The sequence below is a fragment of the Bubalus bubalis genome, chromosome 6 (genome assembly GCF_019923935.1).
Source record: "Bubalus bubalis isolate 160015118507 breed Murrah chromosome 6, NDDB_SH_1, whole genome shotgun sequence".
Taxonomy (NCBI): Eukaryota; Metazoa; Chordata; class Mammalia; order Artiodactyla; family Bovidae; genus Bubalus; species Bubalus bubalis.
In genome coordinates, this window is record NC_059162.1 from 95,225,589 (window position 1) to 95,251,131 (window position 25,543).

General features: G+C 37.3%; 1 protein-coding gene across 4 annotated transcripts in view; it reads left to right on the forward strand.

Annotated features, from left to right (window-relative positions):
- Positions 1 to 25,543, forward strand: part of FAF1 (Fas associated factor 1) — a 513,649-nt gene that overhangs the window by 215,705 nt on the left and 272,401 nt on the right. The window lies entirely within an intron of this gene.

A 25,543-nucleotide genomic window follows, 5' to 3' on the forward strand; every position in this document is an offset into this window, starting at 1 on the left:
ATTTATAGAATGATCAAATGATTTCAGTATTTAATTATATATAGTATTATTATTGCCTAATGAAGCAACTGGATCTAAAGTGAATCATTAAGCTAGTGATAGAGTCATAATTTTCCTGAGCACAGTTTCCTTCTGGAACTGTGTTTAAGTTCTTAGATTTTCACAATTTTTTGCACATTTTCTTTTTTTTCAAATTTAATACAACTTGGTGTCTCTAAACTTCAAATATTGTCAAATTTTCCCCCAGTATCTTTATTATTAGTGTAGTGAAAGGAAAAACGTCCTGTTTTCTTTACTGTACTACCCATGGAACAGTTCTGGCCAACAAATGTGTCCACTACCCGCCAAGTCTTCAACACCTGCTGGATATTCTTCAATTTTACAAAATTCTGATACTACCTACCTGGAGATAGCATTAGATCCCACAAGTTCAGGACTCAGCTCCATAACACTGCCCCATATCAGACCCAATTGCAGGTATAGGTTGTCACCTGTGCTTCTGACCAACTGGCTGTGTATTGGAGGTTCCCACCACTCCCTTCTGTGTTTGATAATTTGTGAGAGAATGGCTCACAGAACTCAGAAATGCCCTATGTACTATTACCAATTTATTGTAAAACATATTTTAAATGAACAGCCAAATGAAGAGATATATAGAATGAGATCTGCAAGGGTCTTGAGCAGAGGAGTGCTTGTAATGTTTAAGGTGTGCCCACCTGCCAGCACATGGATGCTTTCTTTTTTACCAACCTGGAAGCTCTCCAGAGCTCTTCAACTAGGATTTTTATGGAGATTCACCACATAGGCATGATTGATTGAATCATTGGCTATTAGTAATTAGCCTAACCTCCAGCTCCTCTCTTCACAGAGTAGGGTAGGAGGGAGAGGTGGTTAAATGTTCTAACCCTCTAATCATGAGGTTGGTTCCCCTGGCAACCAGTATAGAAGCTCGTTAGTATCACTCTTATTACTTTAAAAATTGCAAAGATTTTAAGAGCTCTGTATGCGGAAGAAAACCAAATGTGTATTTCTAACAGCTCATACCATCACAGGTAGATAGTATCAAAAAGAAAAGTAAATTTCACTTTACCAAAGTAGAAATCACTGAACTGAAGAAAGTTAAATCTGATATAATTGTATCTGATAGTTTGTTAATGGTTTGTTTTAGGCTAAGAATTTAAAGATTTCTTGGGTTGCTCTGTATCTTATGTTCAGATCATATATTAATGGGTATTTTCATTGGCATACTATGAGAAACAGTACTTACAGTCCTTGTGCTTATAGTAATGTTGATTTAGATGCCAGATGAGATTATAGATATGGGTTCTGTATCCACTCAGGTACAACAGTATTTTTAGGTTAGTTAAGAATGTCATCCAGTATGTAATCCACATAATTAAATGTAGATAAGAGACATCATTGGTTGTAGTCTGTTGCTTTCTAGTAGTATGATTAAATGGATTTTTGAAAAATGTCTTCCTGGGCTAATGGAAATGTTCATTGCCATGTGTCTCAGTCCCTAGGCAGGCAGGGGCCTACAGTGTTTCTTGAAATACAGTGTTTATTGGAGAATGACTACTTTATATAATACTAAACTAGTCTTCCCTGGTAGCTCAGCTGGTAAAGAATCCACCTGCAATGCAGGAGACCCCTGTGCAATTCCTGGGTCAGGAAGATCTGCTGGAGAAGGGATAGGCTACCCACTCCGGTATTCTTGGGCTTCCCTTGTGGCTCAGCTGGTAAAGAATCTGCCTGCAATGCAGGAGACCTGGATCAACCCCTGGGTTTGGAAGATCCTCTGGAGAAGGGAAAAGCAACCCACTCCAGTATTCTGGCCTGGGGAATTCTATGGACTGTATAGTCCATGGGGTCACAAAGAGTCTGACAGGACTGAATGACTGTCACTTTCACCTTTCAAAGTAGTCTTCCTTAGTTGGCTGTATGGATTTTTAGCAAGTTATAATGGTGCTTTTTCCTATGTTGGAATGATAAGAAAGACATAAAAATTCAAAGTCAAATAAAAGATACAAAAAACACAGTGTATCTGGCTAGTGAGGGGAGCATAGAGGCTCCTGCTGATGAAGAAGTTTATTAATGCACATAAAAGTTACAGTGTATTTCTTTTAGATATGTTAATCCAAGATCTCTTTCTATAAAGCTAGAGATTATTTTTCTTTTTTTATCTATAAAATATATCTTAAATTCTCATTTCATGAGAGACAATTAAAAACAAAATCCATATAGAATTTTAAAAGCTAATGGTAATAATTATTTTTAACTTATGATTTTCACTTGTGTTTTATCAAACAAAAATAATTTTTATATCATAACTGTATAATGGAACCCAAAAGTATTTTAATATTGAGTTATATAGCATATCATATTATCAAATATGGGAGACAATATTGCTGTGCACTAACCTACATAATAAATCAAGTTGATTTGTTTTTGCAAAATTTTTTTACAATTGGTGGATTCATACAAACCTTACTTATAATTTGTAACTCAGTATATAATCTAAAAAGAAGAAAATATCATTCTGATTGTTATATTTGAGAATTGGCAAATAAATAGAAAAACTTCGAAACTGATAGAGGAAAATAGCTAAGTTTATGTACATACCACCCCATCCTTCTCCTCAGATTTGGAATTTTTTTTAAAAGGTATATTTGATTTAGGTGGTTGGTTTGATATTAAATTGATTTTATTCTTCTATTTCTCTGACACGAGTCAGTGGATGTGGAAAGACTGAGGGAAACTGGGTAATAAACTGCCTGTTAATTGCAGTGCAGAACTATGACGAGGTCCTGCTGCTGGATTCCACCATTCCAATTTCAGTGCAGTGGCAAACGTTATGTTCTTTCTTTAGAGTATCAGTCTTCTCTCAATGAACTGGACAATACTGATGTTATGGTGTCATTCCTAAACAAAGTTTATTATGATCAAATCAGGAAAGTAATGTGATTATAATCTATCCATGCAAAAAAGGTAAGATCTAGAGAGAAAAGTCCTAGATTATAATCCCTGTTTATCTAGGGTCTTAGATTCTCCTTATATAAAATAGGAAGCATTGATTTTAGTTGTCAGGGTGGTTATAAAAATTCATTAAACAGAAGAGGTACATTCATATGCAAAAGCACAAATTGCAAAACATAATTATTAAAACATGTATGCTAGTAAATACCAGTAGTAATCTTTTTCATTCAACTCTCACTTCATTTTTATAGCACCTCTATAAGAACACAGAGGCTGATATTGATATCTGTATTATAAATTAGGAACTTGAGGTGTTTTAAAGAGAGTTTTGCAGCTGGTTTAAGGTCAACAGTGAATAATACTTCTGCTACTGATATCTTCAACTGACTCTCCATCTAGCTTCCAGTTTCTTGACAGAAATATATAAAGCTTTATTCCAAAGATGACTTCTTTTTCAGAAGCTGTTTTCTATAATGACATTTTTTAAAAAATCTTATAATTTGTCATTATGTAGTCCTTGAAGTTCATTTATATGCATTTTAGTTACTGTAGTTTTCAAGAGTATTGATGAAATTTTAGTGTGTGAATGAACTTTTTAGTTACTGTACACTATTCATCATCTAGTAAAATATAGACATAAAATAACATGCTCTTAAAATCTTTACTGACAAGCAGTTTTATTCTCAAGGTTTGGTGAGAGCTATATATTAAACCATGCCTTATGAAAATTTTTTTTAACTTGATTTTACTGCCACTAGGGGGTGCCTGGTAATTGAATCTTATTTTGTATTTACAGTATTTTTTAAAAAGCTAAGAGCAACAGAATTACCATGTAAGTGTCTATAACCTTATATTTAGAATTATTTTAAAGTAAATTATGTTTTTGTTTTTCAGAAAATAGAATTTCAGGCTTTTTGAGAATTTAAGAGCAACTCTTTAATCATAATCTTTTTATAACAATCGACAAGTGTTTTTAAGCTTCTTAAAATAGATCAGATTTCACTTATTAATTCAAAGGTGATGCAGTTACACCTATGGCACAACTTCAGATTGTACTGTCAATCACAATAAAATTAAAAGAGGGGAGCTGTCAATTATACCTGTTTCATATCATAGGAGAGGGTCAATCTATCAAAGATTTATTGATTAACTACTAGATGAAAACATGCTCTATCCTCTAGGCACTTACAACCTAGTCGTTGACATATTGTGACTTTTTAAAAAATTAATCTCTTTAAAGAAAATTTCCAACACTGTTCTAGTGTTCTATCTGCCACTCAGGTTGTTTCATCCTGTAAGCGCCTCTTTTCTTCATCTGCTGTAAAGTTGGTATCCTCTAGAGTTCTTTCAGCAACCCCTCTTACTGTACATTTTCCCTGACATCTCCTCTCAGTGCTTCGTTTTCCAAATATGTATAAATGACAAATCTCTAAAAACACCCGTTTCCTAGTTGCCAGTTGAGCTTTCACTGGCATGTCTGTCCCATTTGTAACCCAGTCATATGTCTCTAGATTGAGACAATCCTGAGAAATCTGTACTACTACCTATATTTTTTGTCTCAAATATACAGTGGTAATGGTACAAAATACTGCAGTGTATTCCAAGTAGGATGATTAAGAATCACTACCAAAGAATCACTGTCATGCTGATCCATTTCTTTGGCCATTTTGCAGTAAAATTAAAGGTGAAGTAGTAATAAAAAGGTATCTCTGAGGTCCTCCATACATTTGGATACTACAGATAATTTACAGATAAAAGTGAAATCATAATAACAACCACTAGTAATTTAAAAGTGAGCACAAATAAGAGTTTGAGCATTCTTTGGCATTGCCTTTCTTTGGGATTGGGATGAAAACTGACCTTTTCCAGTCCTGTGGCCACTGCTGACTTTTCCAAATTTGCTGACATATTGAGTGCAGCATTTTGATAGCATGATCTTTTAGGATTTGAAATAGCTCAATTGGAGTTCCATCACCTCCACTAGCTTTGTTCCTAGTGATGCTTCCTAAGGCCCACTTGACTTCACATTCTAGGATGTCTGGCTCTAAGTGAGTGATCACACCATCTTGGTTATCTGGGTCGTGAAGATCTTTTTTGTACAGTTCTTCTGTGTATTCTTGCCACCTCTTCTTAATATCTTCTCCTTCTGTTAGGTCCTTACCATTTCTGTGCTTTATCGAGCCCATCTTTGCATGAAATGTTCCCTTGGTATCTCTGATTTTCTTGAAGAAATCTCTAGTGTTTCCCATTCACATCAGTCCTTCCAGTGAACACCCAAGGACTGATCTCCTTTAGGATGGACTGGTTGGATCTCCTTGCAGTCCCAGGGACTCTCAAGAGTCTTCTCCAACACCACAGTTCAAACACATCAATTCTTAAGTGCTCAGCTTTCTTTATAGTCCCACTCTCACATCCATACATGACCACTGGAAAAGCCATAGCTTTGACTAGACAGGCCTTTGTTGACAAAGTAATGAATGTCTCTGCTTTTTAATATGCTGTCTAGATTGAGCATAACTTTTCTTCCAAGGAATGTCTTTTATTTTCATGGCTGCAGTCACCATCTGCAGTGATTTTGGAGCCCCAAAAAATAAAGTCAGCCACTGTTTCCCCATCTATTTGCCGTGAAGTGATGGGATCGGATGCCATGATCTTAGTTTTCTGAATATTGAGCTTTAAGCCAACTTTTTCACTCTCCTCTTTCACTTTCATCAAGAGGCTCTTTAGTTCTTCTTCACTTTCCGCCATAAGGGTGGTGTCATTTGCATATCTGAGGTTCCTGATATTTCTCCCGGCATTCTTGATTCTTGGGAAGAAGCTTGTGCTTCTTCCAGCCCAGCTTTTCTCATGATATACTCTGCATATAAGTTAAATAAGCAGGGTGACAGTGTACAGCCTTGACATACTCCTTTCCCTATTTGGAACCAGTCTGTTGTTCCATGTCCAGTTCTAACTGTTGCTTCCTGACCAGCATACAGGTTTTTCAAGAGGCAGGTCAGGTGGTCTGGTATTCTCATCTGTTTCAGAATTTTCCACAGTTTATTGTGATCCACACAGTCAAAGGCTTTGCCATAGTCAATAAAGCAGAAATAGATGTTTTTCTGGAACTCTCTTGCTTTTTTGATGATCCAGCGAATGTTGACAATTTGATCTCTGGTTCCTCTGCCTTTTCTAAAACCAACTTGAACATCTGGAAATTCATGGTTCATGTATTGCTGAAGCCTAGCTTGGATAATTTTGAGCATTACTTTACTAGCGTGTGAGATGAGTGCAATTACTTTGGCCACCTGATGCGAAGAGCTGACTCATTTGAGAAGACCCTGATTCTGGGAAAGATTGAGGGCGGGAGGAGAAGGGGATGACAGAGGATAAGATGGTTGGATGGCATACCGATTCAATGAACATGAGTTTGGGTGAATTCCGGGAGTTAGTGATGGACAGGGAGGCCTGTCTGTCCTTGTGCTGTGGTTCATGGGGTCGCAAAGAGTTGGACATGACTGAGCAACTGAACTGAACTGAACAAATAAGAGTGCTATATATTGAAACTTTGAATACAGCAAAAGTGATACTTAGAGGGAAATTTGTAATATTAAGTCCACTAATTAGAAGACAATAGAGATAGAAAATAAGTGCATTTTATGTTCTACTTAAGAAATTACAGAAATAACAGTAGAGTAAGTCTGAAGAAAATAGATGGAAAGAAACATTTAAAAGCAGTAATTAATGGTAGTGGAGTAGAAATTGGCAACACACTCCAGTATTCTTGCCTGGAAAATTGCATGGACAGAGGAGCCTGGCGAGCTATGGTCCATGGGATCACAGAGAGTCAAATATGAGTGAGCACGCATACAATTAATGATATAAGTAATCAACAAATAATAACTGCTTGAGAAATCTAGCCAAGAAAGGATGAGAAAAAGCACAAAAATATTAGGTTGAAAAAGAGGACTTAACTACAGATTCAGAGGAAAGGTTTTGATTAGTATAATAATTATTAAAGTTAATGCTAAACATAAGAAATTAATAAATTGTTCTAAAGTAAAAGTATACATGAATAGTAATAAAATAAACTTATCTTTGTGGCAGTAAAATCTGAAGTTTGGTTGAAATGGAGAATTTTCTATAAACTATCAAGTACTAAAATGAATATAAGACTTAGATAACCTGAAAAAGTAATATAACCATTACAGAAATTGAACTTATAGTATAAGATTTTGCATGCTATGTTCTTCCCCTAGCCCAGAGGATTTCCATAAAGAAATCTTACCACAAACTTCCCAGTGGGACTGCTACCTATCTTATTTTATAATGTATGTGTAATCTTGTTATCAAAACTGGAAAAAAATAATGTAAGAAAAAATTGTGTGTATTTCTTACTTATAATCATAGATAATAAAAATGAGTAGGTAAATTTTCCTTTGCTTTCTCTCAGTCTTACCATTTAATACCTCTTCTTTCCCCTGTCCTTATTCCACTACCTGCAAATGGCAGCTCTCCCCGTATTAAAATGGTCTAAGATACACATGAATCAAAACCATAGCTTGATTGTGTCTTTCCCCTGCTCACATCCCTCCATTAGCTTTCCATTACTCTTAGACACAAATTCAGGTTTCTTACCAAAGTATATTAAGGACTTATATAATCTTGTCCCTGACTTTTTTAACTTCATCTTTTATCATTCTCATCTCTGGCTTGTATCTTGGCAGCCACACTGGCCTCCCTGTTCTTCTTTAAACATTCTAAGGGTGCTTCATCAACTTCAGGACACTTGCACTATGCTGTTCCCCTCCCTGGAATATTCTTCCATCAGTCATCCACTTGACTCACTCCTTTACTTTATTCAGTCCTCTACTCAAATGTTACATTCTCAGATAGATTTTTCTTAATTCCCCTGGCTAAAAGAGTCCCTCTGTTACAGTCTTTCCCTTTTCTTACATTATTACAAAATGCGTTATATTAGTAATATATTCTTACTTGTTGTCTGTATTCCTTATCATAATATAAAGCTACAAGAAATTATGGACCTTTTTTGTTTACTTTTGTATCCTCAGCAACTGAAAGAGTGCCTGAAACATTGTAAGTACTTAGAAATATTAATGGAATGAATATTATGAAGTAATATATTCCTGAGAATGTTTGCCTCCTAAGAGAGACCAAAGCTAACGAGTCAGGTTCTAGTGTGGAATATCAAGCATCATGCAGTACAGATATAAGATATTTGGGGAGCTGAAGATCTTACAGGTGTTCCATAAGTGTAATAAACTAGGCAGTCTTCACTCCTTGGTCTGAGTTTAGCATTTTTTTCCAGTGTTCCTTTTGAATTTTTTTTTTTCCACTGAAGTATGGGATAATGGAAGGAGCTCTGGCTTTATAGTCAGACACTGTTTATCCTATGTCTGTCCCAGTGGTTTTGTGGCCTCCAGCAGCACCTTTCTTCTGTGAATCTTAGTTTCCCCAGTATTATTTCATAAATGGCTGTCCTCTCTCTCCAGCCAGATCCCAAGCTGTGAAAACAAGAGCATTCTTTCTGAGCATCTCCCTCAGCTCATCTATGGCCGTCTATGTAGAAGCCCTTAATAAACATTTGTTGTTAATGAATATGAAAAGTTTCAAAAAAAAAAAAAAAAGAAAAGTTTCATGACAAATTGAGGGATTTAGTTTTCATCCATACACATATAGTCTCTCCATTGGCTGTTTTGCTAATTTTGTTTTTCAGATATATGGAGAGTCCATCTCATTTTATTCTTATAGGATGTCAATTATTAATTCATTTACCAGATACAGGTTGAGTACCATCTTACAGTGTGTTAGTTCCTTGTTCTAGGTGTTAGAAATACAATGAGAAATCAGATGGCAAGGTACCTGCTTTCATGGAGTTTACAATATAATATGTGTAGACGTGGGGATAGGGTGCAAGGACAGGCACCAAACTATGAATCAAACAAGAAGAGGCATCAGATGATAATAGTGCTTTGCAGAAAACTGAAATAGAATGACATGATAAGAAGTAACTGGCGACTCCTGTAAGTTGTATGGTGAGGAAAGGCCTCTCAGAAGATGTACTATTTCAGCTGAGACATGAATGATTAAACACTATTAAAGTGAAGAGCAGAATGAATAGTATTCTAAGCAAGGGAAATAACTAGTGCCAAATAACTAGTGGCAATAACTAGTGACTGCATAGGTGCCTTGGTAATAGAGTATAGTCTTTTCAGCTTGCTTTTGTCTTATCCTAATAAGTAATAAAAATGTCCAGCTCCATTATAATTACATAGATTGTCTCAATTTTTTGTGGCAGGGTGATAGAAAATAAGGTATCCCTTATATATAGTTGTCCCTTTTTGCAAGTAGTAATTGAGTCTTGCTATTGAACTTTGACCTTTCTATACTGGGAGGATGGTTCCCATTAATACTTCGATGGGTTCTGTGAGGGTGTTGTTGAACTCTGGTCATACAGTCTAGCATATGGTCCTCTTGTGTGGCCTATTCTGGCTTTGACTTAGCTGCTATTTGTGCAAGCTTGGGTAAATTCAGGGTACTAATTGAGACTCTTGTGATAGTTAAGTAAACTACTGGTATTAACATACGTGGCCTTTCTTTGGCCTTCTTGGAAAGCCATTCATGGGAAATCAGGTAACAATAGCCTTGAATTAATCTAGAGTAGGGTATTATATTTTCCAGTGGATACTGTGGAAGGAAATTGAGTAGTAGTGAGTCAAGATATCTGAGTCGCAGCCCCGTCTGAGTTCTAGCCCCAGCTCTCCCACAGAATCACTGTTTGATACGGCAGGTCACTCTTCTGCTCTGGGCCTCAGATGCTACCAGAAAATAAAGAGGCTCCATGATTGGGAAAAAGAAACTGCTTTAGTAACCAGACAAGCACCAAGTAGATCATGTGGCTTTGACTTGAGTTCTTCGTGAGGTTTTTTATCTTCCACTCCAGACCTAAATCTTAGGACCCACGTTTCTGGTCGCTCAGATGGTAAAGAATCTGCCTGCAATGCAGGAGACCCAGATTCGATCCCTGGGTTGGGAAGATCCCCTGAAGAAGGGAATGGCTACCCATTCCAATATTCTTACCTGGAGAATTCCATGGACAGAGGAGCCGGTCACGCTGTAGTTCTTGGAGTCGCAAAGAGTCAGACACAAATGAGCAACTAACACTTTTACTTTTTCACATGCTCAAGTGACCTACAGAAAGAGTTATGACTGGGTTTTCAGAGCCTTAAGGACTGATGCAGTCGGCCTGCCTCACCAACCTGGTCACAGCAGGATACGTAGCTTAGAGAGCTCATGGCAAACCTTGTTCAGGACTATATACCACAGGGGATAAAAAGTGGAATGTAATTTAGTGCACTGAAAGTGAAAGAAAGAGAAGTCGCTCAGTCGTATCCAACTCTTTGCGACCCCATGGACTGTAGTTTATCAGGCTTCTCTGTCCATGGGGTTTTCCAGGCAAGAGTGCTGGAGTGGATTGCCATTTCCTTCTCCAGGGGATCTTCCCAACTCAGAAATCAAACCCGGGTCTCCTGCACTGCAGGCAGACGCTTTACCATCTGAGCCACCAGGGAAGCCCCAATTTAGTGCACTGCTACTGCTAAGTCACTTCAGTCGTGTCCGACTCTGTGTGACCCCATAGACGGCAGCCCACCAGGCTCCCCCGTCCCTGGGATTCTCCAGGCAAGAACATTGGAGTGGGTTTGCCATTTCCTTCTCCAATGCATGAAAGTGAAAAGTGAAAGTGAAGTCGCTCAGTTGTGTCTGACTCTTAGCGACCCCATGGACTGCAGCCTACTAGGCTCCTCCATCCATGGGATTTTCCAGGCAAGAGTACTGGAGCGGGGTGCCATTGCTAGGGCATAGGAAATGGGGGACAAAGCTGCTTGTCTTCATCCTCATCTTCTGTGAAACCTAACCTAGTACATGGTGACTTTGTGAATAATTGTAATAGTCTTTTCTCTTTTTCTGGAAGAAGAAAGTTTAGAATCTGGAAAAAATGCCACAAGTGTTCTTGTTAGAAGCCTTCCTTCCTGAAGAGAAGCAGCATGGGCAGAAACAGTACTTACCTGTGAGCAGAGGCAGAAGTTTGAAGGAAAGCAAATGAAACATTGTTCTCATGATCCCTGAGGTCTCTTCTAATGTGCTTTGGATATGCCCTTCCTATATCCATTAAGCGTAGTATAAAAAAGGGGAAAATGGAAGTATTCCTCTTGTGCCCCTGCTTCTTACAACTAGCTGTGGTAATAAGTATGCAGCTATGTTCCTAGCCTTGGTCTTGGCTAAGAGGTGACACCTCTGGGTGATATGTATATTGAGACTTACACAGACAGTTTACTTTTTTCTTTTTGTTTTTTGCCCCCATCTCTCCTACCCTGTTCTGAGGCCATTCAAGATACTCATTCATCCTCATTATCACCACTAAAAAGATTACTGAGAAGTCTCACAGAACTACTTGGGGTCCACTTATTACAAGAACATTCTAAGGATGCTTTCAGATAGCTCTCATCCTACTTCTATTTCCCCATCACCTCACAATCTCTGCACCAATGTTAATCCTTGTAATATTTTTCACTCTTTTTGTCTATGTCCTGCTATTTCAATTTTTGGTGTTCTCCTTTAATGCAGTAGTCACAGTTATGAGATCTCTGACTTAGAATAAGGTGACAACTCTAGGGTATCATCTTTGGAAGGATTTAAAGCAGTCATCTAATCTAGTCCCATTTTATGACTGGAGAACTGAGGTACAGAAAGATGTAACTTTACATATGCAAGTAAAGGTTCTGGATGGATGGATTAATTTTTCCTTCCAAAATGCTTTACAAAACAACTTTTTTGTTCACAAATGATATTCATCTGTGAAAATGTTTTACTGGTGCTGTAAGCAGTACAATATTTGATAACAATTTGATGTGTATCATTCTTAAAGCAACTCATCATTTCTTAATATAGTATAATCAGTGTTTCAAGTACATTATTGTGGTTAGCGTTTAACTTCAATTCTTGTGAGCATTTTTATTACATTTTGTAAAAGTGATATTAGAAGTATTAGATTAGTAAATGTGTCTTAATAAAGGGTACTGAAAAGTGGCTTATTTTAAGAAGATGACATTTCCCTAAAGTTACGCATTCTGGATAAAAGAAACTTGTCCCCAATTACAGCATTGATGGAGATCACAACACTTCTAATTGGATTGATGTACCAAACCTGTTTATACAGTTAACTGCCTATTGATAGGTCAGTGACTACTGAGATTAGCTTGTTAAAATCACACTTTGAAAAAGAACTACAGGTATTCTCTGTGGTTGATTTAATGGAAAGTTGGAAAACTTGGTCACTAATTCATGAAACAAAAATCGATGTATCTGTAAGTTTTTTTTTCTTTGTTCATGGTTTGTCTAGATGGATAGAATTATGTTTTGACAGTTTTGCTATGAACTACTTGGTAGATCACAACATATCACTATCACCGCTAATTACCACATTTTGATTAATCTTATATACTTTAGTTAGTACATTTTGATGAATCCAATATATCTCTATATTGATAAACAATAATTATAGACATAAGGACACCTGAACCTTGAAATCTTCCTGAAAAATGGTATTAAGAATTATGTGAAACCAAATGTTTGTTTATCTAGACATATTTAATTGCCAGCAAAGAAAGCAATTAAAAGTAGCAGCAGAGTAAGAGGCCAACCTTTGTTAAACGTGGTTTTAAGATTGTTACAGAACTTGTGGTGATGATAACATGGTGTCTTGGAGGATGTTAACAACTGTAGCAGAGTGTTAATTAAGAATGATGTAATCTGCAGCTCAGAATTATTAATATCACATGTTAGTTTAGCCGGACAGGAACAAAACCTAATTTCAGTTATGATGAGGGCTCAAGTTGTATTTGTAGTAGAAAGATTAACATTTTATTTTTGTGCTGTTCCTGAGACAATTTAAAAATCCTGAATGAAATACAGTCAAAGGTAAACATCAAGTCCCTAGCTCATTTACATATGTGCCAGATTTTCAAACTGATTGCTATTTGAACCTAATCTGTCATTGCTGGCTGCATTAGCTACAACAAACATTACATTTACATATTGATTTCTTATTTTGTTTTAGTGTAAATAATCCATAATTATAGTAAATTTGGTCTTTTGTTGACAAGAGCTCATATGACTCTGTAAGTTTAGAATGGAAATTTAAATTGCCATGTGTCATGCTTTTTAATTTAAAAGCTTGCTATATCTGAAAGGATAAAAAGATCATTGTAGATCATAAAATATTCCCAAAGAGACAAAGGAGAGAAAATTTTGTAGAGCTTTTTAGAAAAATATAAATTGTAAAATATTAATGAAAAATTCAGTAACACATTCTAAGATTATTTTATTTTTAAAAGAAAATCAGTAATTTGAAAAAATTAATTTTTTGGCTTCAGTATTAGGTCATATTTAAAAATAAAGTTAATGGAAATGAACCTTCTAAACCTATTTTTCATTGATATTTGTTTAAAATATCCAGTGCAAAAAAAGAAATAGCATACACATATGAGCAGAAATGAAACAGAAGATTTTCGATATCTTTACTGATGTTAATATTTTACACATCTGAACTACCTATACAGCATTGATTTGAGGAGCTTAATTTCATGGACAACAACCAGTATATGTCAGTGGTCACATACTCTTATAAAGTAGCATTGGAGGAAAAAATCTATAGTTTCCATTTACGTTGATTAAAAGTGTGTTTTTGGGGTTAAAAATACAGGACTCATTTGATTGCACAAATAGTAGTCATCCAATTGTTGAAGTACGTTTTATGGCTTATAATTTTTTATGGAGATATAATTTACATACAATAAATGCATAATTCTTAAGTGCCCCCCAGTTACATGAGATTTGACAAATGCTTATTGTTTTCTACAGTGGGTTTAAATGAGTGGGATATTAATTTGGATGTGTGTATACAGGTATTTAACAAACAGCCTGTGCTGAATTGATGGTGTCTGTTTACTTGAGTGCTATGAATACAGAACCCCTAAAAACTCATGTCAGTCACTTAGGCTGCTATAGAAAATACCGTAGACAGGGTGACTTAATCAACAGACATTTCTTTCTCACAGTTCTTGAAGCTAGAAAGTCCACGATGCTGACAGACTTGGTTCATGGTGAGAGCTTGCTTCTTGACTTGCAGATGGCTACTTTCTCACAGTGTCCTCACTTGACAGAGGGAGAGCACAAGCTCTGTTCTCTCTCCTTTTTTAAAAAAATTTATTTTAATTGGAGGCTAATTTCTTTACAATATTGTATTGGTTTTGCCATACATTGACATGAAACCACCACGCGTGTACATGTGTTCCCCGTCCTGAACCCCCCTCCCATCTCCCTCCCCATCCCATCGCTCTGGGTTATCCCAGTGCACCAGCCCCGAGCATCCTGTATCTCTCTTCTTATAAGAACAGTAATCTCATTTTAGGAGTCTCATCCTCATAATTTCATATAAATGTAATCATCTTCCAAAGACCCTGCCTCCAAATATCATCACGTTGGGTGTTAGGTATTCAGAATGTGAATTTGAGGGGATACACAAACATTCATTCTGTAACAGCCTTGAATCCCAAGTCTAAATGTGTTGTTCTTCCTAGTCTAGTTGTTTAATCTTGATGGATTTATATATTATAACAATGAGTGCTTCTCACAGAACTGTTTTTGTTTTATTAATAATAGAAAGGCTATGGTTTAGCCCGACCAAACCTTCTGTCCACTGAAGATTTAAGAGGAAATTCTTGATTCAAGGAATTTCTGGAGAGGAAATCTTTAAAATTACTGTTAATATCCTTGATGTAAAACACCCTGCCTTCTACTGTTCCGCCCTATGGGCCTGCTGCTCTTTGTCAGAAAGAAGCCATTCCTCTTCTTAATCAGGAATTAATGACAGGTATATAGCGACATGATAATCAAATGATTGTTTTGCTACCATAATTCAACCATAAGTTAACCTTGACAAATCACTGTGGCATATATATTAAAATATCCATATGCTTTCTGTATTAGTGAACCATTAAAGTACTCTCTCAATGTGAAATAAAGTCAAGACAGTAAAGGCTGTTATATATATTTTCTTAATGTTTTTTTATCCATACTTGACATATGGAAGCCATAATTTATGACTTGTTATGTTCACAGGTATAAAAATGTCTGTAACTTCAGATTTATTTATTGGGGCCTGTGTTAAGATTTGCTGAATGCTATTTTCTCCTTAGCATCAACCCCAGCCCCCCCACCCCCCCCCCCAAAAGGAAAAAAACTGGAAAGGAATGTAAAATGTTTTAAACTAAGTCAGTGAATTAAAATAAAGTTGTTATTCACTAGAAGGCAGATATTTTACAGATGACTTCACTGTTCCTGATAAATGCTCATAATTAAATTAGAATGGGACTTCCCCCCAGGTAGAGATGGACATTCTGCTAATGAAAGAGCACTGGAAGGGCAAGACTTGTGGACAAAAATGAAAGTAGAGAAGGGATGTTCTATTGAAACTACTTCTAGAATTTTGTTGGTATTAGATACTAATGCTTAGTTATCATACTGAAAAATTTAAGGAGGTGGATATCTATTTATTCACCTATCTGTCTGTCTTTTTATAGTTCCCTCTCTTAGAATGTACCTCCCTCCTTCTGTCCTTTCCCCCAACTTGAATATTAAGAAACTGGCTGGAAAATTATGAGATGGTAAATGTGCACTTTGCCACTAACTGCTTTAAAATATTAACATTCATTATGTTGTAGTCTTTGCAAAAACCCACCAGTTTGAAGCTTGGGGACAATGTATATGATATTTATTACATTTTAAACGTTAATTTCAGTTTGTATTTGAGGGTAGAGTAATGGTAAGTTTTAATAACTGTTGTCTGTTTGTAGAAACAACCATCTCCTTGTTGGTAAATGCAGCTATTAAAACTGAAAGGAAAATCACAATGGAGAATAATACATTAAAAACCAGTGAGGAGAGAATAGATTTCTATTTAAAACCACTTCTTGCATTGAGATAAAATTCAACTGCTTCTGAAAATTTTCTACATTTGCTAACACTTTCCTTCTCCCTCTCATTGAAGAGAAAACATGCCATTAAGGGAAACAAAAAACTGTTTTGTGTTATTTCTCATCCACCTACTTTGGTTGGCAGTTACCCTTAGAGCTATTCTGAAGGTCAAAGTTGAAGTAGCATGGATGACTTTGCATTTTGAAGGTGAAAGAAGACTGCTTGAAGGTGGATTAACTGTGGCTAACTATCCTAGCATGAAAAGTGAACATGTTAGTCGCTCAGTCGTGTCTGACCCCTGGTGACCCCATGGACTGTAGCCCAACAGTCCATGGAATTCCTAAGTCCATGGAATTCTCCCAGCAAGAATACTGGAGTGAGTTGCCATTCTCTTCTTCAGGTTGGAAATAATAAAAAAAAATGTTTTCACAGGGAACATGAATGTGTGTATAAATACTAAACAAGATCTGTGCTAAAAAGAACCTATAAGCTTGTATAATGTTAGGCATAATATACACTTATATTTCATGCATCAAACATGGTTTTACCTGGAGATTATCATATGGGTAGCTCAGCTGGTAAAGTATCTGTCTGCAATATGGGAGACCCCGTTTCCATTCCTGGGTTGGGAAGATCCCTGAAGAAGGGATAGGCTACCGTTCCAATATTCCCTGGGATGGGAGGGAAAGACTGGGAGTTTAGAATTGACATGTGTTCTTGTCTAGTTGCTAAGTCATATCCAACTCTTTTGTAACCCCATGGACTGTAGCCCACCAGGCCCCTCTCTCAATGGGATTTCCCAAGCAAGAATACTGGAGCGAGTTGCCATGCCCTTGAGGAGATCTTCCTGACCCAAGGATTGAACCTGCGCCTCTTGCGTTACAGGCGGGTTCTTTACCACTGAGCCACCAGGAAAGCGATGACATGTACACACTGCTATATTTAAATAAATAGCTTGTATGGCACAGGGAATTCTACTCAATATTCTGTTACAATGTAAATGGGAAAATTTGGAAAAGAAGATGCATATATAACAGAATCACTTTGCTGTATACCTGAAACTAACACAACATTGCTGATCGACTACTCCAATATAAAATAAAAATTTATAAAAAAAGTTTTACCGTCTATGAATTACTACAGAAAAACAGAACTAAAACATGAAAAATAGCTGCCTCAAAAGCACCAAAGATCCTTTAGTCAATGTTTCACTGTCATTGTAAGATTTTAAATTGTGGGTACCTCTCAAAAGTATTCTAGTTTTTAATAATAGGTCACCATAAATCTTATATGTAATAAAAATTCCGACTTGGCTTTCTAAAATTTAATATTCATAGTTTTATCAAGTAAAAGTTATTTTTCTTTTTTCTGAAGAGGAAACTGAAAATTTATAGAGTAGTTAAGTGTCTCAACTACAGGCCTTGTATATGGTGGCATAATAATAGTATTCAAAGAATGTGTTATTCTGGGGGTGGGGGACAACTCTCAGCAACTAGCAGGTAATGAACCAGGTATTCAAATCTGTCTCTGACTCCCAAACAGTTTGAAGCCATAAATATTTTTTCTTGCCAAACTTACCCTTCCCCAGGGCTACTAGAAAATTGTAGCACTAGACTAAATTGGTGTTCTTCTAATCTATTCTGTCAGTCAGTGCTCGTCCTGGCAAACCGTTTTCCAAAGTTATTGCACAAGTTTGCAAATCAAGATCAAGAAACATATCTAAAGGGTTGCATAAAGGCAAGCACTAAGGATATCAAGCATTTGTGTAGATTCATATGTAAAGATAAGAGGATCTGTGTATATAATAATCAAGAATTCTGGAATTTTGAATTCCTTAGCCTAGCGTTTGAAGCTCCCATAATGTTGATCTTTAATGTTTTTCAAGTTTCCTCTTTCAGAAACCCTTCTTTACATTCTCTTATACTTCTTCCTCATTGCTTTCTACACCCTTCCCTGTATTCTCCAGTCACTATCTCTGCTCAAACTAGTCTGTGTCTGAAATCACCTCCATTATCTACTTGATAAAATTACCATCTATTCTTCTTCATAGTACTTCAAAGTACTCGTTCGCTTTTCCAAAATCCTCACATGTTTTAACTCAGACTAATCTGTCTTGAGGTCAGTGATTATGTCTTTGATTCCTATATTATTACAAATAAGAATCAAATAATTATAGAAAGAGTGGAGGAGTTGTGAACTCCTAGCAGTCAGGGGTCTTATTCATTGTTATATCCTCAAAGCAGCCTAGCTATTTGGGAGATAGAATGCTGGTGTACAAAGAACATAGAATCAAATATGGTTTTTAAACTATATGCAGAATTATTTCTTAAATATTTACAGGATTTCATTGAATCACTTTTTAGATGCTAATGCCAAGGGAAATACAGATGAATGATAAAATACTTACCCTCAAAAGGGTTGCAGTCTTGAATTCAGGCCTTCCACACATGAAACAAAGCAAACCTTACAAAACACATTATAAATAAGTATTAAATAAGGTATATGTGTAGTATGGTAAAGCGTCTACTTACAATGTGGGAGACCTGGGTTCAATCCCTGGGTCGGGAAGATCTCCTGGAGAAGGAAATGGCAACCCACTCCAGTATTCTTGCCTGGAAAATCACATGGATGGAAGAGCCTGGTAGGCTACAGTCCATGGGGTCGCAAAGAGTCAGACATGACTGAGTGACTCACTCACCTACTCACATGTGCGGTATTTGGGAGGAGAGGGATGTAAAGAGGGATGAAAACAATATGAATCAAGATCAAAGTGACTTTGGTGTAAAGTTTTTGATGTGAGGGGAAGTCAGCCGAGCTCTAGAGCAAAAGCTGAATTCTAGAGAATACTTGTGGAATAGGTTTACCCATGCAAGACCTTGAAACCCCAAGTAGGCTTTCCAGTCTTGCCACTTCCGACTCCAGATTCATTTGACATATGTATGTATATTGAGGGGCTTCCCTGGTGGCTCAGAGGATAAAGAATCCTGCAATGTGGGAGACCTGGGTTCAATCCCTGGCTTGGGAAGATCCCCTGGAGAGGAGACTGGCTACGCATTCCAGCATTGACCTAGCCTACTATTTGCACCTCACCATAGTCCTCTCGTATACGCTTTATTGTGGTTACACTGAGCTTTCTGCAATTACCTGAGCATGATCACTTTTTCTGGCCTTAGTGCATGTAAAACTCAAGTATCGTTTGACATAATTGCTTATGCCCTCCTAATTGAAACGGTTATGTCTTTTGGCTACCTTGGTTTTTCTGTTATCTCATTGGCCATTTATCAATCTCCTTTTCATTTATTCTCCCTGTTTGATTTCAAATTATTGGGATGCCACAGGGCTCCATCTTGGCCTTTCTCCTCTTTCTCTGGTTCCCTAGGTGATTTTTTTTTTGGGGGGAGGCCTCAGTTCAGTTGCTCAGTCGTGTCCGACTCTTTGCGACCCCATGAATTGCAGCATGCCAGGCCTCCCTGTCCATCACCAACTCCCAGAGTTCACCCAGACTCATGTCCATCGAGTCAGTAATGCCATCCAGCCATCTCATTCTCTGTCGTCCCCTTCTCCTCCTGCCCCCAATCCCTCCCAGCATAAGAGTCTTTTCCAATGAGTCAACTCTTCGCATGAGGTGGCCAAAGTACTGGAGTTTCAGCTTTAGCATCATTCCTTCCAAAGAAATCCCAGGGCTGATCTCCTTCAGAATGGCCTGGTTGGATCTCCTTGCAGTCCAAGGGACTCTCAAGAGTCTTCTCCAACACCACAGTTCAAAAGCATCAGTTCTTCGGCGCTCAGCCTTCTTTACAGTCCAACTCTCACATCCATACATGACCACAGGAAAAACCATAGCCTTAACTAGACGGACCTTTGTTGGCAAAGTAATGTCTCTGCTTTTGAATATGCTATCTAGGTTGGTCATAACTTTCCTTCCAAGGAGTAAGCGTCTTTTAACTTCATGGCTGCAGTCACCATCTGCAGTGATTTTGGAGCCCCCAAAAGAAAAGTCTGACACTGTTTCCACTGTTTCACCATCTACTTCCCGTGAAGTGATGGGACCGGATACCATGATCTTCGTTTTCTGAATGTTGAGCTTTAAGCCAACTTTTTCACTCTCCTCTTTGCCTTTCATCAAGAGGCTTTTGAGTTCCTCTTCACTTTCTGCCATAAGGGTGGTGTCATCTGCATGTATGAGGTTATTGATATTTCTCCCAGCAATCTTGATTCCAGCTTGTGCTTCATCCAGCCCAGCATGTCTCATGATGTACTCTGCATAGAAGTTAAATAAGCAGGGTGACAATATACAGCCTTGACGTACTCCTTTTCCTATTTGGAACCAGTCTGTTGTTCCATGTCCAGTTCCCACTGTTGCTTCCTGACCTGCATACAGATTTCTCAAGAGGCAGGTCAGGTGGTCTGGTATTCCCATCTTTTTCAGAATTTCCCCACAGTTTATTGTGATCCACACAGTCAAAGGCTTTGGCACAGTCAATAAAGCAGAAATAGATTTTTTTCTGGAACTCTCTTGCTTTTTCGATGATCCAGCGGATGTTGGCAATTTGATCTCTGGTTCCGCTGCCTTTTCTAAAACCAGCTTGAACATCAGGAAGTTCATGGTTCATGTATTGCTGAAGCCTGGCTTGGAGAATTTTGAGCATTACTTTACTAGCGTGTGAGATGAGTGCAATTGTGCGGTAGTTTGAGCATTCTTTGGCATTGCTTTTCTTTGGGATTGGAATGAAAAATGACCTTTTCCAGTCCTGTGGCCACTGATGAGTTTTCCAAATTTGCTGGCATATTAAGTGCAGCACTTTCACAGCATCATCTTTCAGGATTTGAAATAGCTCAACTGGAATTCCATCACCTCCACTAGCTTTGTTCGTAGTGATGCTTTCCAAGGCCCACTTGACTTCACATTCCAGGATGTGTGGCTCTAGGTGAGTGATCACACCATTGTGATTATCTTGGTCATGAAGATCTTTTTTGTACAGTTCTTCTGTGTATTCTTGCCATCTCTTCTTAATATCTTCTGCTTCTGTTAGGTCCATACCATTTCTGTCCTTTATTGAGCCCCATCTTTGCATGAAATGTTCCCTTGATATCTCTAATTTTCTTGAAGAGATCTCTAGTCTTTCCCATTCTGTTGTTTTCCTCTAATCTTTGCATTGATCGCTGAAGAAGGCTTTCTTATCTCTTCTTGCTATTCTTTGGAACTCTGCATTCAGATGCTTATATCTTTCCTTTTCTCCTTTGCTTTTCGCTTCTCTTCTTTTCACAGCTATTTGTAAGGCCTCCCCAGACAGCCATTTTGCTTTTTTGCATTTCTTTTCCATGGGGATGGTCTTGATCCCTGTCTCCCGTACAGTGTCACGAACCTCATTCCATAGTTCATCAGGCACTCTATCTATCAGATCTAGGCCCTTAAATCTATTTCTCACTTCCACTGTATAATCATAACGGAAATACTGTCTATAGTAGTCCTGCCATCCATGGTGGGCCTGAAACTACAAAGAGTACAGAATTCTATATATACTGTGTTTTTCCTTATACAGGCACACACCCCAGAAATATTTTAAAGTCAATTCCAGACCACCGCAATAAAGCAAATATCATAATGAAATGCAAGTGAAAGTGTTAGTCACTCAGTTGTGTCTGACTCTTTGCGACCCCATGGACTCTAGCCCGCCAGGCTCCTCTATCCATGAAATTCTCCAGGCAAGAATACCGGAGTGGATTGCCATTTCCTTCTCCACAGGATCTTCTGACCCAGGGATTGAATCTGGGTCTCCCACATTGCAGGCAGATTCTGTACCATGTGAGCCACTAATGAAGCAAATCAAATGAATTTTTTGGTTTCCCTATGCATGTAAACTTATGTTTATGCCATACTGTAGTCTGTTAAGTGTATAATAGAGTTCTGTCTAAAAAAACCATGTATATACCTTAATTAAAAAAGAATGCTGTTGGAATGATGATGCCAGTAGTCTTGCTTAGTACAGGGTTTCCACAACCCTTCGATTTGTAAAAAAAAAACACATGGTAAAGCAAAATATAAAAATATAAAAAATAAAGCAAAGTGCAATATAATGAGGTATGCCTGTACCTATAATAAAGTTTAATTTATTAATTAGGCACAGTATTAAATTAGGTAAAAGATAAACATCAATAAATGTTGATAGAAACGTTATAACAATATATACTGTATTAAAAATTACAAGAATGTGGACTTTCTCTCAAAATATCTTACTGTGTAAATACAATGCCTTTTCTTAATTAAGCTCTTTCATGCACTGTAGCCATAACTTTTGGAAGTAGAGGTGAGACCGAGACTAGTACGATTTCTTTTTCCTTCATCACAATTTCATGGATAGAAGATTCATTCTTAGTGTTGAGTTTAGCAAACTCAGTATACATTTTTATTTTTTTTAACTTTTACCTGTTCACGTCAAGGAAGCACTTTATGGCTCCTCTTTGTCCTATCCAAATTCCCACTATCACTATTCTTGTGCTTTGTGGCTATTATCAAGTAAAATTAGGATTGCTTGCATGTAAGCTCCGTGATAGTTGACCTCATAAACAAGATAACTGCTGAATGACTTCTGGACATAGGGATGATTCATGACCCAAGTGGGATGGAGCAGGAAAGCATGAGATTTCATCACGCTATTCAGAACAGCCTGCAATTTAAAACTTAGAAATTGTTTATTTTTGGAATTTTTCCATTTAATATTTTTGGACCTTGGTTAACTGCAGATAACTGGAATTGCAGAAATGGAAACTGAGGATAGGGGGATGCTGTTTTATGTGCTATCAACTCTCCTGCTCTCAGTTCAGTTCAGTTCAGTCGCTCAGTTGTGTCCAGTTCTTTGCAATCCCTTGGAATGGCCTCCCTGTCCATCACCAACTCCCGGAATTTACTCAGACTCATGTCCATCGAGTCAGTGATGCCATCCAACCATCTCATCCTCTGTCGTCCCCTTCTTCTCCTGCCTTCAATCTTTCCCAGCATCAGGGTCTTTTCAAATGAGTCAGTTCTTCCCATCAGGTGGCCAAAGTATTGGAGTTTCAGCTTCAACGTCAGTCCTTCCAATGAATATTCAGGACTGATCTCCTTTAGGATGGACTGGTTAGATCTCCTTGCAGTCCAAGGGACTCTGAAGAGTCTTCTCCAACACCACAGTTGAAAAGCATCAGTTCTTGGGCATTCAGCTTTCTTTATAGTCCAACTGTCACATCCATACATGACTACTGGAAAAACCATAGCCTTGACTAAACGGACCTTTGTTGGCATAGTAATGTCTCTGCTTTGTAATATGCTGTCTAGGTTGGTCATAGCTTTCTTTCAAGGAGCAAGCGTCTTCTGATTTCATGGCTGCAGTCACCATCTGCAGTGATTTTGGAGCCCCCCAAAATAGTCTGTCACTGTTTCCCCAGCTACTTGCCATGAAGTGATGGGACCAGATGCCATGATCTTAGTTTTCTGAATGTTGAGTTTTAAGCCGACTTTTTCACTCTCCTCTTTCACTTTCATCAAGAGGCTCTTAAGTTCTTCTTCACTTTCTGCCATAAGGGTGGTGTCATCTGCATATGTGAGGTTATTGATATTTCTCCTGGCAATCTTCATTCCTGCTCTAAGCTGGCTTATTTGACAGTCAGTTCTTATATACAACTGTACATCACTGTTTTTGGATCTGTAGTAGGTACCTGAAACTTTAATATATACAAAATTTCACTCTTAGTTTTTCCACCCAGCCTGTTCTTAACCTAATTCTTTGTTAAATGCAGTTCCATCTTTCCATTTGTTTAGATAGCCTTGGAGTTAACGTTTTTCTCTTATATTTCATTAGTAAGTTGTCTGGTTTCTTCCTTTCAAATACAGTTGAACCTAGCAACTCTTCACTATCTCTGCCTCTACTATCCTCATTAGCATAAGCCACCATCATTTCTTGCTGAGACCAGCCGTGCCTTGACTCTTTCCACAATGTAGCCAGGGCAACCAGAATGATGATGTATAAATGTAAGTGTAAATCAGATCTTAACCATTTCCCAATGTAAAACTCTCCAATGGCTTTCCTTTGCAATTACTATAAATATCAAGTTCTTTACTGTGGTCTGTAAGGACCTACATGATCAGACTCCTGCTATCTCTTTCTTATACCAGCCTCAACTTAAATGTCACTTCCTCAGAGATGTCTTCCCCAGCTATTCTATTGAAAATAATTCCCTTCCCCCTGGCCCTCTGCTACTTTTTACAATCCTGTTTATTTTCTTCACAACACTTAGCATTTTCTAAAGTTACTTATTCATTTATTGAGTATTGTTTCCTTTATTAGAATATAAGTTTCATGAAAGCTGGGATGATGGTTGTTTTTTTGTTCATATGCCTAACTCTTAGAATGGTGTCATAAACGTAGGTAGGTGCTCAATAAATACATGTTGGCTGAATGAATGAACATGCTGTGTTCTTCCATGTGTTATTTCATTGTCTAGGAAGTGCTACCCATCTCTCTTCCCCAAACCTAAAATTTCATCCCTTTTCATTAATAAACTCTAAGGTCCTTTAAGTTTCTGTTTATATTTTTCTTCTCCTCTGAAGCTTTTCCTTAGCCCTTTCACCCTTTCACTAAGGCACAATTAAGCACTTCCTTCTCAGTTTTCATTGTACTTTTTTCAATTTCTCAGTTTTACTTATTACATTATACTACAGCTGTTTATGTATCTGTCTGCCCCATTAGATTGTGAAGGTTTTCATGAACAGGAGCTGTATATTATTTGGGTTGGTTTCCTTAGCATCTGGAATAATGCAAGGCATAGTTAATATTGATAAATAAATGAATAAAAATCAGAATCTTGATTCCCATATAGTTTACCAGAAGATAACATTGCTCTTGTCTTGTGAATTTATAATTTATTCATTATTAAACAAATATTTATCTGAAGTGTGCCAGCCATCACGCTTAAGTGGTAAGGCTACAGTGACAGAGGTCCCTGCCCAAAGAAACTGTATTGTTTTCTTTGACTTTGATTAATAATATTTCATGCTGTATATTGGTGTTTCCTAGATATTTTGAATATGTAATTAACCTGTGAACCCTATGGGAGACACCAAGATACAGATAACTGCCTAATTCTAATCTTACTTTGTACGTATATCTATCCCATAGTTACATATTGGCAAAGGAGGAGTGATGAAGGCCAGAATCGTATATTATTTTTTATTCCATAAGTATGGCATAATTACACTTGAGACTAGCAATACAGATTGTTCATATGTAATGGTGACATTTAAAAATTTTTATTGCTGTTAGTGCTTTTTAATATTATCATAAACAAATCGAACCGTGGCTTATGTTTCTTAATTTATGTGGCTAAATGTATTTGTTATTTGTGATTCTGGCACATTTCTTACTATTTGGAACTTTGGCATAGAGTTTAATGTTGCTCTGAGTTCTCCAATTTCTAAATACTGTGTTTTTCTGAGTCCTAAATGAAAGCGTGTTATTTTGAGGGAATTATGGTATAGCAATTAAAGTTCTGTAGA